The 16,858-nt window shown below is 37.1% G+C and overlaps 1 protein-coding gene across 1 annotated transcript in view; it reads left to right on the top strand.

The window, feature by feature from the left end:
* The first annotated feature begins 10,727 nt into the window (after positions 1 to 10,727).
* The window catches only part of LOC139137040 (serine/arginine repetitive matrix protein 1-like), an 86,808-nt gene continuing 80,677 nt past the window's right edge, over positions 10,728 to 16,858 (top strand). Inside the window, exon 1 of the transcript XR_011553297.1 lies at positions 10,728 to 11,180. The gene's annotated coding sequence lies outside the window, so the exon portion shown is untranslated. The remainder of the gene's footprint in view (positions 11,181 to 16,858) is intronic.

The raw sequence follows: 16,858 nt of genomic DNA on the forward strand, positions 1-16,858 counted from the left end.
AGCCCTCACAAGTGTTAGGGACTGGTCAGTTTCTTCGGCCTGGGGGGGGGGGCGGTGGATTATTTTTTGCCGACGTCAAAAAGTGGCTGACCCCCCCTATTCCAAATTTTGAAAACAGGGTGACCCCCCCCGCACGCGACAACTGTGATATATAATAATATATAATAATATAATACTGTAATATATATATATATATATATATATATATAATATATATATATGTAATATATATAATATATATATATATATATATATATATATATATATATATATATATATATATATATAAAGTGTTTTAATGAAATTGTTGGCATGTCAGTTGTAAGATAGGAATTTCAAAGTGTCAATCTTAAAGTTTGAATACAGTACATTTTGAATGAGCTGTGAATGTATTTCACACTTTCTATGCTTAACCAGATGTCCTGAACTGTTGTACAGAAATGGATGTCAATCATTAATTATATTAATATCAAACAGGAAAAAGCAGTAAATCAAAAATTTTGATGATGTTAAGACTTGCCAGCTATCCAATTAAATCTCCTGAGGAGCCATAGAGAGGCATTTTAGCCAAATCTGATGTGTGCAGAGTCTGAGATGACCTTTTTTTGTAACATTGATATTTGTGCATGTTGCTTTCTCATACTGAATTCTCATAGAGAGAACAGAAAAGTATCAGGAATTTGTCATGCTTTTCATATGAAGTGCAGATTTCATAATAGTACACTTTCACTTAGCAAACATCAAGATATCTCTGGCATATATCTCTGATATATTAACCCTTTCACCCCCAGTTCCCTGTATACAGGTCCAACTTAACCATAGAAAACAATGGATTTGGGACAAACCATGGTGGTGAAAGGGTTAAAGTATGGCGCCCGAAGGGCGCGGAGAAAATATTGAACATCCTGATATCTCTGATATATATGTCTTGTATATTAAAGTAATGCACAGGAAGGGTGTGCTGAAAAATGTCTGATATATTAAAGTAATGCGCTCGAAGAGCACGCTGAAAAATATTTAACATACATATATCTCTGATATATGTATGCCTGATATGTTAAAGTTGGGCGTGCTGAAAAATATGTCTGATTATTAAAGTTACGCGCCCGAAGGGCGCGCCGAAAAATGCAACTGGATGAAATTTGTGGCTGACACGATGCATTTTAGGCAATGATGAGCCTGTGTCGAAATTCAAAAACACACTGACCCCCCCTATTGGGCATTTCAAAAACATGGTGACCCCCCCTATCACCAAAGTCAAAAACAGGGTGACCCCCCCCCCCATGAATCCACCGCCCCCCCCCCAGCCGAAGAAACTGACCAGTTCCTTAAAGAATTGTAAAAATTTGAGAGACTCAGTCAGAATATCTGTCCCCGAGGCGCATTCTACCTCCAGACAGCCTTACTTAGTATAGAAGCAATACCCACGAGTACTAAACGCCATGTAAGATTTTAGTGACTTTAAACTGTAGCCGACTAGCAGTGGAATTTATTCGAATTATTTAATCTAAATCTGACCTCTTCTCTTGTCTCTTTAAAGCTCAGTTGATGAGTCTGAACGATAAATTTGCTTAATGCATGTCCTAAACTTGCCAAGGCCGTTGTCCAGCGAGTTGAAGCCAAATCTTTAAGAAAGCTTGGTTTTTTTGTTTGACAATGTACAGTTGGCTGAAGGCTCTTGTTGAGGACATTTAGTTCGTTTTACTCATTCATATTCTCGGGAATTCAATGAAAAGCAACTGAATATTTAGAAAAACACGCTTCTCTGAAATATTTGGAATTCCAGCCATAGAAACAACAAAATCTCAAACCCTTCATAATATTTCAAATGCGACAGACAGAGACGGGTCTGTGTTGACAAAGATGGTAGTGCTGTGGCACAGACCTTTGTCGTAAAGGCATATAGGTGTGGGTTGTAGTAAATGCCGGTGTGTCACAGGGCCTGAATTTCACGCATGTTACTGTAACTGAATTGCTTGACGGTATACAGCTCTGTGCACAAAGACATGTGCAGGCCTGAAGATTTTACCCTTCTTTTATTTGTGTATTTTCAATAAACGGACATTTAATTTCCAGGAAAGTTAAAGTCGTAAAGAGTTATATTTAGGGTTTAGGATCTAAATCTAAGCCACTTTCAAAACATGTGCAACACACGGAATGAAAAATTGGCAGTAATCGACACATTGGCAGTAACGTTACAGTGCGCCTTTAAGAATATTACCATCCAGAATACTAGTATTTCAGAACAAGTAGGTCTCAGTATTTGAAACTTGTCTTATGCGATCGCACAGATTGCAGAAACTCAGATTTTCACCGACGGAAATACCGATAGAGACGAGAACTTCTTACTACGATCCTGTGTGAAAATTATTCATTTGCTTCTGTTTGAGGTATAAAATTCTTCGCCAAGAGACAGATGTATTGCACGTCAACAGGATAATGACTTAGAGTTTTGCTCCTTTCTTTCCATGGTTTAGATTTTAAAATTTACACTTAGTGCTAACAGTGAAAACATAAGGACAAACAACTGAAAATGTTAATGTAGTACGTGTAATATATAATGTGATAACTAAGTAAATAAACAACAGCCGTTAATTACACATAGATGCTATTGAAATATCACATACAAATGCTCAGCGTTCGATTTAGAATTTTATTCTGTGTGTATAAGATATCAGTTATCAAGATGTAGCATTTCTGTGCTATAATATGGGCAGAACAAATTCATTTTATAGACGTGAACCGTTTTATTTTTCTGACCCGATTTTTTTCTTTCTTTTAGAGTGTTCGGGTATCTAAACTGACTGACAAACTGAGCCGAGTTTGAGACACGGCCATTTAAAATTCCTTAATGGAATCGGCAATATGACGATGTGACGGCGCTGGTTATTAGTTGTACTGTAAAAGACAATTGTAAAATTGATTTAAAGTGTGACAACACAAAATTGAGAGTGCCATCAGCATTGGGCTTTTAAGCTTAATTTACCTTCAATGTTTAAAGAGCAATAACTTTATAAAGTAATTGTATCATTTACTATAGAACTTGATTTCTCGGCAAGGTATTTAGACCATAATTGATATTTGAATATAAAGCTACGGACAACAATTAATCTACTCATGTGCAACTCCATAAGTTGACATAAATGGCAGATGACGATGATTAGGATATGTTGAAACTTTCAGCTGATCCCCTATTCAATAACATTGGTGAGTTTCATTGACCAAATGACGCTTTACCTATAATTGAAGAAAAGACTAAAATGTGACAGAACAAACCGTAAGAATGTCCTACAACTCTTTTTCGACATTTCTCATATCTTTGTGTCATCTAAAACTAAATCGTCTAACGGCGAAAGCTCTCTCTCTCTCTCTCTCTCTCTCTCTCTCTCTCTCTCTCTCTCTCTCCTCTCTCTCTCTCTCTCTCTCTCTCTCTCTCTCTCTCTCTCTCTCTCTCTCTCTAAGAAAGATAATAATTCTGACGGAAGCCAATTTCACAGGATCGTTGTATTTTTTGAATATATGGTCTCATCCGCTATAAAGACAATTCTTGCTGAAAATCTATACCACTTAACTTTTTGTTTCGCTTCGAGCAAGGTTACTGACTAACACAGTTTTCATGACAAAACACTCACAAAAATATTAAGTACCCACTCTGGGTCCACATAGCTTTCGTAATCAGGCATCATATATAATATATATATATATATATATATATATATATATATATATATATATATATATATATATATATATATATCTATATATATATTATATAGCTTTGAATAGTCGCCCCTATGATATGTATTTATGTATCTGTATCTATGTATGTGTCTATAAATCTACGTGTATTACATGAAAATTGTACATCAAATATCATAACTACAGTTTTGATACTGCCAAGTTTAGGTCCATGACGATAATGGGATTTTATGCAAATTAATGCAACTGGTATGGATCAGTTGCCTCACACTATTCATAAAAGAAATCAGAATTTACATACGCACTGACTAAACTGATAAAAGTGACCAAACCCTTTATTATAATTATTATTCCATGCTACCACACAACAAAAGAAATGTTTGGGGTAAAAGGTAAAGATATATTGACATCTCCGCCCAAAGTGGGAGGAATGGAAGAAAACTCAAAAGAGAACAAAAGAAGCTTTCAATTGCCACAAGTACTTGTGAAATTCTGCACATGGAAAACCTAGATCAATCCTAGCACCAAGCCTCGTTCCCAGCACCAAGCCTCGTACCGGCATAAAATGCCAATAAACAGGTTCCATCGTACATTATTACAGTGTAAGACGTTACATTTTGCATCAATGGTTATAAATGATTTGAAATCGAGTACGATATTGAATAAAAGGAACTCATTTATCATAGCTGCACCGTATCAGTATCATATGTCATTTTGCGAACTGGTTTTGTGAAATGGAGACTGGTTTTATTTGAGTAACAGACAAAGTATTGACTGAAACTTCATCGCAGTGTAATTTGTCGCTGAAGACGATACGTGGAAATAGCACGCATGCGTAAAAAGGACACAATTGAAATCTATAGACTCGTGACACTCAAAACTTAGGATATTAATAGGTGTAGTCTTAAAGCTCAAACAGTTGTGACTGTTGATATATATTAAATTATCCAGTATGCTTTTGTAAAACTCTTTCTTGCTCTTCTTAAAGAATCTCATATAATCTCCGTGTTTATGCGGACTGTTTATGTGTGCGATGTCCGATATAATTGTGACGACTGGATTTCAGTCCACAGTAGATTTCATTGTCAAAAATGATATGCATAATTTACAAAGTGGGTCATGTTTGCACGGCTTATATTTTTATCGTCAACATACTCAAGGTAGTATGTACCTCAAAAGTGAAAGACTTAACTTTTGCTCAAACTTTCCTCAATGAAACTTTCGACCATTCTCTACCAGAACAAAAATAAGAGTCAGGGTGTAAAATGTATAGTACTAGAGAGACCATGATCACACGATGATTATCCATGATTTCACGATAATATGTGCGATATTTTAAATTCAAAATGGCCGCCATCCCTGTAGAAATAAATTTTTTCGGATTAGCCGGTGAAAACTTTTCTTACACCAAGAGCTTTAAAATGAACCACCACAGGTGGTAGATCAGAAAAGAATAGTAAAAATTTAAGAGTTGGAATATCTGTCCCCGAGGCGCATTCTACCTTAGAGAAGAAGAAAAGATGAAAAATGATTTCGTTCATCGAAATACTGAAAGTATCAAATGCTACCGCTACTGTCCCTTACATGCTCGCAGCGTGTGAGTTCTGCCACATTGCGATGCAAGTTTCGACAAAGACAGGAACTTCGTGTAGTTTTGACCTCGAGCGTGAAAAAAATCCATTTCACAGACGAATATGCTGACAGATATCTATGTGGTACGACGTCTTAGAACTCATTTCATAGTTTGGAGTAAACGAATTAGACAATATTAAACCTGAACTTGCGGAGACAGAGGAAAGAGCTTTGGTTTACGTATGGACGTCGAACTTCGAGTGACTACTGTGCATGTCAGTAGAATTTTAGAATTGAATTATTGGTCAACAAAAGTGTATGTTAAAAATAATCACCATGTCAACGGTCTCGATTCCACTTAACACGCTGAAATGAACATGACGTCTGACGTTCACTGGGCTCCTACTACAAATGACACGGCGTGAGTGATGACTGGTAACCATGACAACATCTAAGACTAAAATGCCTGTCTACGCAATGGACGCAACTGCAAGAAATCCCCCCGTCAGCTGGTTTAGAGAGAAGATCAATAAAAAACTCAAAAGCTGAGTGATTCGTTTTATTCGGCAAAATCGTCAGATTTAGTTCCATCATCAGTAAAAGACGATTTGTTGTGCAATGTGTTTCAAAAACTAAGGGGCGTCAATGGTTTAAATCTTACTCGATGAAATTTCGGACCATTTCCCTGAAATTGCCTGCCTAAGCTTCAATTGACCATTGTTACATGTAAGTACGCTAATGTTTGAGACAACGGCTATGTTTTGCTGCGGTTGTATAAACTTTATTTATTGATGACAATAAATATAGACGCTGTTCACAAAAATAGAATGGCTATCGAACCCTTATATATCCTTTCATCGTTTTGATGGTATTCTGTAGACAGTGTGGAGCCCATGAAGGGACGATGGATTACAAAATGTTATCGTCACCCTTCTTGACATTGAGATTGACGTCATTAAATGTCTGAGCCAGTCATGAATAGTAAAAATTGAAACCTGCCACCAAAAATTTGACATTTGAATTCGTTCGTATTGGGTTTAGCTTGGTAACCAGTGTGTCTCCTGTTGGTTTTACAAATCGCACAATCGAGAGCAATACAGGAAGGCTGTCACATTTACTGGTAAACACCCCCGGACACGTCGGATCTAAAAGCTATAACCTCGTTTGCTCAGATGCTGGGTACTGTTATCGAGATTATGTGTGCAGAATTTGCTGCTATGTTTTGTGCGCTTCTAATCGGTGCCTCGAGAGGTGAAGCTGTACAAAGGTCACAAGACACCCCTGTTTGTTGAATACTGTTGAAAATTCGACATCGAGGACGGTAATTACACGCTGTAAATGATGTGTACACGACAGCCGGTACAGTATTTAACTGGGAGGGGCTCTCGTGAGACTGTATGACATATCTAAACATAGCTGCAAAATTGTCAAATATAGCTGCAGTTTTAGAAAAGGTGAGTAACACACTGCCATCATTAGAGGAGCAAAATCTTAGCCTGAAGTTACAAGTGACATCCTGTCGAATTATTACTCAAAATTTCACTGAATTTGTCTAATCTACCACTTATGGGGCTCATTTTAAAGCTCTTGGGGTAAGAATACTTTCCATGATCTTAATTAGAGTTTTGAAATCCAAAAATTATTTTCCCTCAAAGAGTAAACACAGAGATGGTCACATTGAATTTCAAATATCGAAACATTCGTTAATTTGTTTCTCTAGTACCAAACTTTGTGCAATGACCCCTACTTTTTATTCTTGATTTTGAGAGAGTATAGTTGAAAGTTTCATTAAGAAAATTTTGGGCAAAAGTGTAAGTCTTTCAATTTCGAGGTGCGAACTAACTCATGGATGTTACAGTATTTAAAGCCTTCACAAAAATGTTCTCGAGGTTTTGGGCTAACGTCCTCTGTCGACTTAAAGTTCTGTATTTTAAAAATTCTTTGCATCTATCTAATCTTATTCAAGTTCAGCATTGATTGAGGTCAATAGTAATTAAATACGACCTACTATCGACTGTATTATGTATACGAATTTAAGCTACCAGTAACGAAATATTAGTTCGTGTTTTATTACCATTTCAATAAATGGCGGTAAAGCTGCAGAAGAACAAACGGGAGGGGCAGGTCTAAAAAGGAAAAGCTGAAAGGCGTAGAAAAGTCAGGAAAGAGACTGTAACAGTAAAAGACCCCAGTGAAACATAATAAACCATTCTCTATTCTTCTGTATAAACTTTCAATGTCTGGTGTGTCAGGAAATGCTTGTCATTTGAGGATCTGTGTATTCAAATGTTGAATCTTATGTTAAGTCCAGTATCATAGTATCTTTACACCTCGCTGTCCTGTCGAAGTGAGAAAGGGTTGTATGCTCAGTCCTATTTTGTTTTGCGTTTTTTGTAGAGGAATTGAATGTCATGCCGCAAAATGTTTCTGGTATTCAATTGACCCGAAACATGTTTAACTTCTTTTCATTACTGCATGTACTGACAATGCTGTGATCATGGCTTATTCTGTTCACAATTCGCAAAAAAAATAATTAATGTTTTCGGGCAATTCTGTAAAAATGGGCTCTGCGGAAAAACTTGGGTATGACCAAAGTAATGGTGTTCCGAAATGGCGATCATAGAGCTCTTGCAGTGTAAAGTGCGTTACTCAAAGCATAGAGGATGAAGTTCATTTTCTCTTAGCCTCGGAATGTCAAGCTTATATCTGTCTCCGCGTAGTCTTCATCAACAGTGGTTTTAACACTATCGAATCCAAATATATGCAAGTTTCAACCCTCATTTAACTGAGAAGACAGTACACAATCTGTGTACATTTGTATACAAGGCGTTCAATTTCCTATGGAAGTTCTTTGTGATGTTTCATATGTAATTTTAAAAAGCGATAATTATTATGGAAACTCCTTTGAAAGAGACCGGAGGCCTTGAAAAGAAATAAAGATCCATTTGTGTGTATGCCTAGCTTTATGGTGTGCGTGGCAAAATAGAATAAAAAAACAAAAATTCGTTTCAAACTGGCCATCAGGGGGCGCTGCAAAATCGTATATTTCACAGTCCTCAGATATTGAGCCGCGAGATCCGTACATCTTCGTGTGTACGGAACCATAGATTGTATTCTACAGTGTATGATGGAACTACCAAGCCTGTACACACTTATTATAAACATGGACAGCAGTAGCGCTACAATAATCAAGGCGATGATGATGATGATGATGATGATGATGATGATGATATGGTGGTGGTGGTTGTGTTCTTGATAATGATGATAATGAGCAGGGAGGAGGGTACGGCGACGATATGATGACTTTGATGTTAGCCCTACCTAATAAGGAGCAGCTGATATCGCTGGAAAAGAAATAAAATTGGCGTAAAGTTAAGCATTTTGGTGAAAAGAAAGACGCGACTCGCATTTCAGAGTTCATACAGTTACGGTCTAGCTTGATACTACCATACTATAGGGAAAACACAAAACTCGGTCGATCTTTGCTTTCAGGCGTTGCAAATCGTCGAATGTGAAGTTAATATCATGGTGTGGGGCTCTCCCGAGTCGAACCAGCCTCCCAATGTGCCCCGATATGTTTACGAACGGCTTTCAACAATGCCTAAAGCTCAATAAGGCCGAAGTTTACATGTAAATCTTGATTTTGCGTTCCCCCCGGCAAGCGCATAGGGTTTTTGCACAGGGGCATGTACTAGCAAGATAGTGTTCAGTCACTTTTCCTTTTATGGAGGGGCGTGGTTTAGTGTACAGTCACGTAGAGGGGTTCATTCAAGTTTCTTGGCATACCACACTTGACACTCCATGCGTCTGTGGGGTTCGGAGGTTTTCGTTGAAGAACAAACAAACAAACAATCAAACAAACAAACAAACAAACAAACAACAAACAGTGTTTTCAATAGGATTTTACCGCGTTGCTTTTCTGACCAGAAATCTTCGTTCACGATTTCTACAAAATGTACTTAAAACATCATCTTTGTTGCAGGATGTCACATTATCGTGTAAGAGGTGAAAAAACAGTACTGTATTTAATTGATTCTTGAAAGGTTTCTCATATTGCATGGAAATCAGCAAGTAAATATAAAACTTACTAGCGTCAAGTTTTATATGTAACACGATTGGAACTAATTTGGATAATTGAGTCTTTATATTTTTAAAATTTTTCAAAAATGTCAGGTGCCCTGTAGATGAATGGTACAATATTACAAATTATTCATAAAAACAAATGTATTACTAAAAAGAAAAGCAGATAAGATTACATTTGTAGATTAAACACACTGGCAGATATTACTTCACCGTCCAATTATCCCAAATTAGTTCAAATCGTATTATGTGTATTTTTGACCCGCTTTCGTGCTTACATTGGACGCAAAACAAAGAATTTAATAACTTTTGCCTGAACCGCAACTTTTGATTTGTTTTTAGTATTCGGGATTTGTTCTACCTGTCACATACAGCTTCTTGGTCTACTCTCAAAATTCTCTGAAATAACATCAAAATGCCGAGTGTTCAGCTTGTCTACACAGCCTGTAAGTGTGCAATGCCCAATGTAAGGCTGAAAAATTAGGTTTAATCCCTCGTTGAATTCATTAATCAATGATAAAATGGCAAAAGATATTGTGGTAGTGCTTTAACTAAAGTGTTTTGCATGATTTTCATTATTAACCACACGGACTGTGGTTTAACTTTCGTACTCAGGTAATTTCATGCACAGGTACTCGACTCAATGCCGACGAAGCTGCCACTGATTATTATTACTGGTTGCATCAGTGACAGTGACTGTGACGCCTTTGCATTGAGTCGAGTCCCTGTGATTTCATGTACTGAGGGATTAGTGTACACGTAATATCACCCAAACACTAGAAACAGCATGTGATATTGGGTTTGAACAAGATAAACAATGAACGGTTTCCCACTCAAATACGGTCGCCTCGCAAAACAGGATTACGCGGTGCGTGTACGCATGGCAACCCGATAACACATTCCGTGACCGTCCTCTACCTGATGTTGTCTCCTGTTTTCTTTGTTATATTCAGTGACGATCAGTTTTTCAAAATCATGCCATGATGGCAATATACAATGACGTGATAACAGTAAAATAACTTTCTTTATCTGTCACAAATATAAATGTTACTCTGATGCGGTGATGAAGAATATCATTATAAAAAGATTACTCCAGAAAACCTGAAAATATTTTTATCCATATATTACAATGAGCTGGAGATCTCATAACAAACTATCCTTTGAGTAACATAAAGTTTGGCAAAACACGGGAAGCTGAAAATGATCCGCAAATTTCACTTTAACTGGATGATGTTGCGCCATTTTTTCCCAAATGACAATGGTTTTTGTGTACCATCAACAGGTGAACTGTTGTACGTGTACGGTGTACATTCATCATGTTCATTGGCGACGCTCTTAACAATACCCATGATGCTCCACGACCCGGCGCTCACGACAGAACTTCCGGTCCTTCCTGAACGCTCATTTGTTTGTAAACTCTCGACCCCGTGAACAAATTTTTAAACTGTCTGAATTTGGTGACTGTTTTCGAGGTGATTATCCGGATCGTACCGTTTTTAGAGACTTGATTGTGTCTGAGGACGTTCGGTATTTTCGTTTTTACGTGTTGCATCCCAGTTTATTCAATCAGCAGCTGACACCGTCTCGTGGGACCTCTCGTTGAAGTTCCTTCGCTCGATCAACAAGTTCGAACGTTGGACTGGAGTGTACTGCTACAGTGCCGCCATCCGCCACCTTGGTGCTAACGAGATCCAGTCTATCGACGTCCAGATCAACAACGCGTGTCACCATCGCCGTCTTGGCTTCATCGCTGGGTATCATCTGACGTGGTTTGCAAACTCGTGGGCGGGTTAAGTGGAAATCGCATACACTGTAACTTTTGTAAATAGGTAAGTGAGTTGGCTTTTTAGCGTGGGTTCCACATGTTTACCGTTTAAATATTTAATGCGATTGCGGCAAAAAAGTGCACGCGTTCTCGCGCGACACCAGTTTCGAGCCAAGTTCATTATGTAACAAGTAGCTTTCAGTGTTTTTTCAGCTAGTTTAAAATTAAGATATATATTTTCATAGCTTATGATGGCTGAATTTTGGATACATGGAACACATATATGGATATATTTATTTGTCCAGTTTGATAATTCGGATGAATTTCGACCAGTGGCCGAATACGATGACCCATGGAGTCTAGTATCTCCATTGGTTGAAGCAAAGTTGATGGTTGGTTGGATGACTAGATCCCAGCACAGCAGTGCACAGTTTGTGATTTGTGACGGTGTTATTGACTATACTGGCGGTGGTACTATTCCAAACTTCAGAAGTGGTTCCCTGGCTTTAGTTGTCCTTCCTATTTAAACTTACATTGTAAGGTAACCATACTACCCGTTGTGTTTGCTACGTTACCAGACGACCGTTTGTCATGGTACGTGTTATTTCAGTTTGTACCTTTTGAACAAGCATGAGTCCAGAGGCGTTCACCCTTAGATCTCTGTTACCCGATAACAGCCGTCGGTGTTCATCAGGCCTAAATTAGGTGTTTGAAGAAAACCAGACGTTTTGCACCTTGTTTTTTGGGTTAGAAACAGCTGATATGCTGTAACTTCTGGTACCTCCATGCTTGGACTGAATCACTGCCAAGCCAGGTCAGATAATTTTAAACAGTACTCCACGAGCTGCACGATGTTGCAAAGCTAGTTTGCCATCGAACGCAGGGAGTCCTTCATATTTATTGCATGTATATCTATTTCTGTTTCTCTTGCCTCAAGAGTCTGTACAGATACAGAAATTATTAATTTCATTCATTTTAAATACGAAAGCAAATGTATAGTCTGATGAAAAAGAATATCTTACAGTGAAAATACAATTGTAAGAATGGTTAATGATGTACTGTTTTACAGTTCTGACTTGCGTAACCTGTGGAGAAAATCGATCTTTCATGGTTAGTGAAGGACTTTATATATGGATAGTATATCCAACACCAGTTGTATTTTTGTATCACAGTATCTGTATTTCCTTTGTGTAATTTATATGGACTAATGTTGTCCGAAATAAACAAATAATAAGAAATAAGAAATAACAAGACACTTGGTGCAAGGTTCTTGTGGGGAAATGTAAACCACTAGAAAGGCAAATTGAAGCCATACAGTAGTCATACAAGATTGATCGAATTTATACAGAGGGCCTGGGAGCTACCCTCATTCTCTCAGTTGGCATACTATTACTTCTAATAAAAAGATTTTGACTTATACGTTTTTGATCTCTTATTCTTGTTTCTTATTTTGCTCCGTTCTCACACTATAGTTCGTAGAAGGATATGTTATGGGCTCTCACAATTTCAGGAATAAAAATTTGTGATAAAAATTCTGAAATTTGACTGAAAATGTGATTCTTAAACTGATTCCCTTAAACTTTACATGTATTATAATTTGGGATTTCATACCTCACAGAGAAATCAGGTTGCTATGTGGTTTAGCAATGTCTGTATCAATATAAATTATATTAAAAAAATGTTTTGGCATACATAAAGACATGTATTTGTTACTGTGAGAGCTGGCTCTGTGTATTTTGCTGGTTGTAGAAATTAATGTGACAGCGAATGAACATGTGTCATTGGATTTCAAAGTCATTTTTGTGTGACAGCCTATGGATTCCCTAGATCATTAGCAAGTATGTGAAGAAGTATAAGTAATGACCTATGACCCCTATTTCCTGTGTTCTTGAATGATGAAATGTCTTCAGTTCAGTTCGTTGCTGCTTTGAGACATGATAAGAGTGGCATTTCTTTCTTCTATCACAAACTGGTACAGCCAGCAGAAGTCAGACATTTTCTCTGTACCTTAAATCTGCTGTACATGCTCGAAAAAATTTCATTTGAGGCTTCTTGCCCGGCAATTTACTTTTGTGTAGGGGTGATTTTTCGTGTTTTTTTTCCTTTTGTTCTTTTCAGCAAATTTCTCAACATCTTTGACATTTTTCTCCTGGTGAAAAAAGTTCCTCACCGTGTACACCAAAGAAAGTTATTTTCCTTACGTCTTTTCACCAAATTGCATGCATGGAAATCACAGTGGATATATCAATAACTTCATGAGGATATATGGTATAATCTGCAAACAAATGGCAGGGAAATATAATCTAAATGCATGCATGAACAAATGTTTAGGTCAATATGACCGAAGTAACTTTCTGACCCTTTGAGCGCCTAACTCAATTTTTGTCACCTACATCAAAATATACACCAGTCAACTTTTTTCTCAATTTCGCTGAAATTTTGATAAAAATCTGAAGCCAATAAAATGTGATCTTCATTTGGTCCAAAATTGTCAAAAAAATTACAGAAAAATTCATAAAATTGTTAAAAGTTGCACACTATAATTTTTGTGGGAAAATTGCAGCGCTCAGTCAAAGGATTAAATTTTACGTTTGACTTTTTGGATAATATTTCCTTTCTAATGAGCAAGCATACATGTAAAGAGTGCTGACAGTGAAAGTGAGTCTCCATCATGACCAGACATACCGTATCTACAGGGTGTCACAAACAAAGTGGCTTTAGTGGAAACATCCCTTACTTGTATTGATGTACAGTGTTTATGTACAAAATTCTCACCAAGTTCTGAAACATCTTCAGCTGTTCTGTTGTAGGCCTATATGTGTACTGTATATTGTTTCTAGGGCTTAGAATCATATTGCAGAATGCGGGCTTGTGTATTTTCACTGCCTCTATCCAAATCAATGGTATCGAACACACATGTAGGTTCTTGAAAGCAATTCCCATATATTGTTACGGTAATATGCTTTCAATTTTGGCCATGCCATCATGGGGTTGGCATGTTTTACGTGATGTGATGGTCAGCTCAAGTATAGCTCCAATTTCTCAAAGTTCATCCTCACTAATGATTGAAAGGAGGGAGGTATAGTGATGAGTTTTAGAAACAAACAGGTACAGGTAGACAGGCAGAGACCAAAAAAAATCAATTTATGAATTCATAAAAATAAATAACTGAATAAATCAAATAGGTAGTGATGAGAATGATTGAACGAGCAAGTTGGTAAACAAATGAATGGTAAACATGGTTGTACTTAACCTCAGACCTCTGTATCTGTATGTATGGTAAGCTACACAATGTGCATGTACAGATTGCATTGTCATGATTGACAATGCATTTTGGTCTGGGCTAAAATTCAAATATAAACAACAGCAAAATATACCCGTATGATACACATATATAGATCCTATGTTGATAAACTCGAGAGTACCGGTATATGTAGGTGTTTCAACATGCTTACAAGTGGGAGTTGAATAAGAACTTGCCATTGACATAATACACAAACTAGTGAAAATGAATCATGGAAAGTTACACAGCACATGCAAATGAGCATCCTCAGTGATAGTGAGTCAAGTCACATGATCATCAGTACAATGTATTGAGTAGATTTAGCTGTATTGTATAGTCTGTATTTTCTACAGTATGTATCAATACATGTGATATTATTTTGTTTACTTGGGTTTGCATATATTCATGTATGTAGATAAGATAGTTCCAACAGTATGCATACATAATTTGGTGTAAAATAAAAGAATGTGATCAATGAATTGATGCAGTAAGTATTAAAAATGAACGTAATTTCTGACAAATTTCAAACTTTGCAACAAGAAGACAGTCTGCACACCATGGCTGTTTCTCGGCTGCATTTGAAAAATTTCCATCACCATTTCAAGTACCGGGTAAATGTACTCAGCAAGTACCGCTCTACAATTATACTACTTATCAAAATTCCTGACGGGATCCGAAAATGCCAGTTTTTCGGTTTCGCAAGAGGTTGTGTATTCCTGAAAGTAAAGTTAGTCGTGTGAGAAAACATCCCTGCATTGCCATGGTCACAGCGTATCAGATACATGTAAGCTGGACGTGGAGATGTAAAATATCTAAAATAACATTCTTGGAAAAGGAAAGAGCAAAGGATCAGTCAGATTCCTGGAAAGAAGGCTTCTCTGTCGGTAATGGAATACATGGGAAATATAATCATGTGTTTGGGATTAGTGTCCAGCTCATGAGAAAAACACCCGGGTCATTTTAGGGCAAAAAAGTAGGACAAAAACATATCAAGATTAGGCCAATTTAGAGGCTTATGATCGAAAACCGACTGATGAGCGAAGGTAGTTATGGATGTACATGTACATGTACATGTAGTATGCTAACAATTTGTAGATTTAGCTCCAGCTATCTTTTTTGAAGTTGTGAAAAAAATGTAGCATGAAATACAAACTCTGATATAACAGTTGCTGTTTATTGTGTCAATTTGAAAATTTGTAGTGCTGTAATTTCATTCCAGTAAAATAATTGTGGATTGTCTTCACATTTCTAAACGTACCAGAGCTGTTGGCCACGAGGTCAGCCGTAGTCAACCATACAGCAGTTGAAATTGGGAATGTGTATTTGCAACTTACAACATACATGTTAACTGTGTGGTGTAGTGTCCAGTCCAGTGATTTATTGAATACTGTGTTCAGTACAAAGTATGCATTGTGTGACTTTCCAGGAAATAATGATTTATATTCTGTAGTTCTTGCAAACTTATCACCTATGGAATTAGAAACGGGATAATATAATATAAAGCAGTATTTTCACTTGTGCGAACTTTGTTTTACCTGTGTGAAGCTGTGCTGTTTTATTTCCATGGATAGAAATGCTCGGTTAACATGGAGACGTACATTTTAAAATTCCTTGTACTGTTTGCGTTAAATATTTTGGTCAGCAGACCAAAATTGAAAGCAATCCAATTAGTGACATTTCACATGTTTTCCACTGCAGCGACAAGGAGACCATCAGGCTTTTCAGCCTTAATACACTTCCTTAGAAAAGACGCCTTGAAAAACAGGGACTTGTATCAAAGTTAAAATTCTGTCTGAGGCAAAATGGTGGATGCATAATTTGGTGCGGCTACATGGTACCCGCTGGTACAGTCCTGTGTATACATATTGACATTTTAAATTCAGATGACATGACAGCTCTCCAGTAACAAATCATAATTGTAGTATTGGAGTACAGGGGTCACGAGGTCACCTTGGGGTCATAAAGCAATCTGTGTCACCATGGATAGGTGAGGTCACCATGCCAAAGTTGTTGTGAAGTTTTTGATGCATGCAATTTATCATAGACGCTCAAATAGTATGTACATGTGCATGTGGCTGTATACAATCATGACAGCAATAGACAGGAAGGTTAGATGATATTTATTGATGAAAGCATCAACTGTATTTTTTACAAAAAAAACTGTAAAAAGTGGTGGCAGATCAATCAATCAAATGATGAAGTGTGAAAGAACCAAAATGTAGATGTATTGTTGAAGACTTATTGATGATTGTTATAATTTCTTTTGAAAACGTACAAGTAGTTTTCAATCTCTAGCTTTGGTATTAGGCTTTTACTACTTGTCAGTCTGCATTGCATACATGTACATGTATGTATACATATAAAAGGACTGAAAGTATTTCTTAGACCACTATTACTGTTGTGGGGAAGTCAGTGCATACTGTACATGTGGTGTTTAACATGGCTACTTGTAGATAGAG

Source organism: Ptychodera flava, chromosome 7, assembly GCF_041260155.1.
Source record: "Ptychodera flava strain L36383 chromosome 7, AS_Pfla_20210202, whole genome shotgun sequence".
NCBI lineage: Eukaryota > Metazoa > Hemichordata > Enteropneusta > Ptychoderidae > Ptychodera > Ptychodera flava.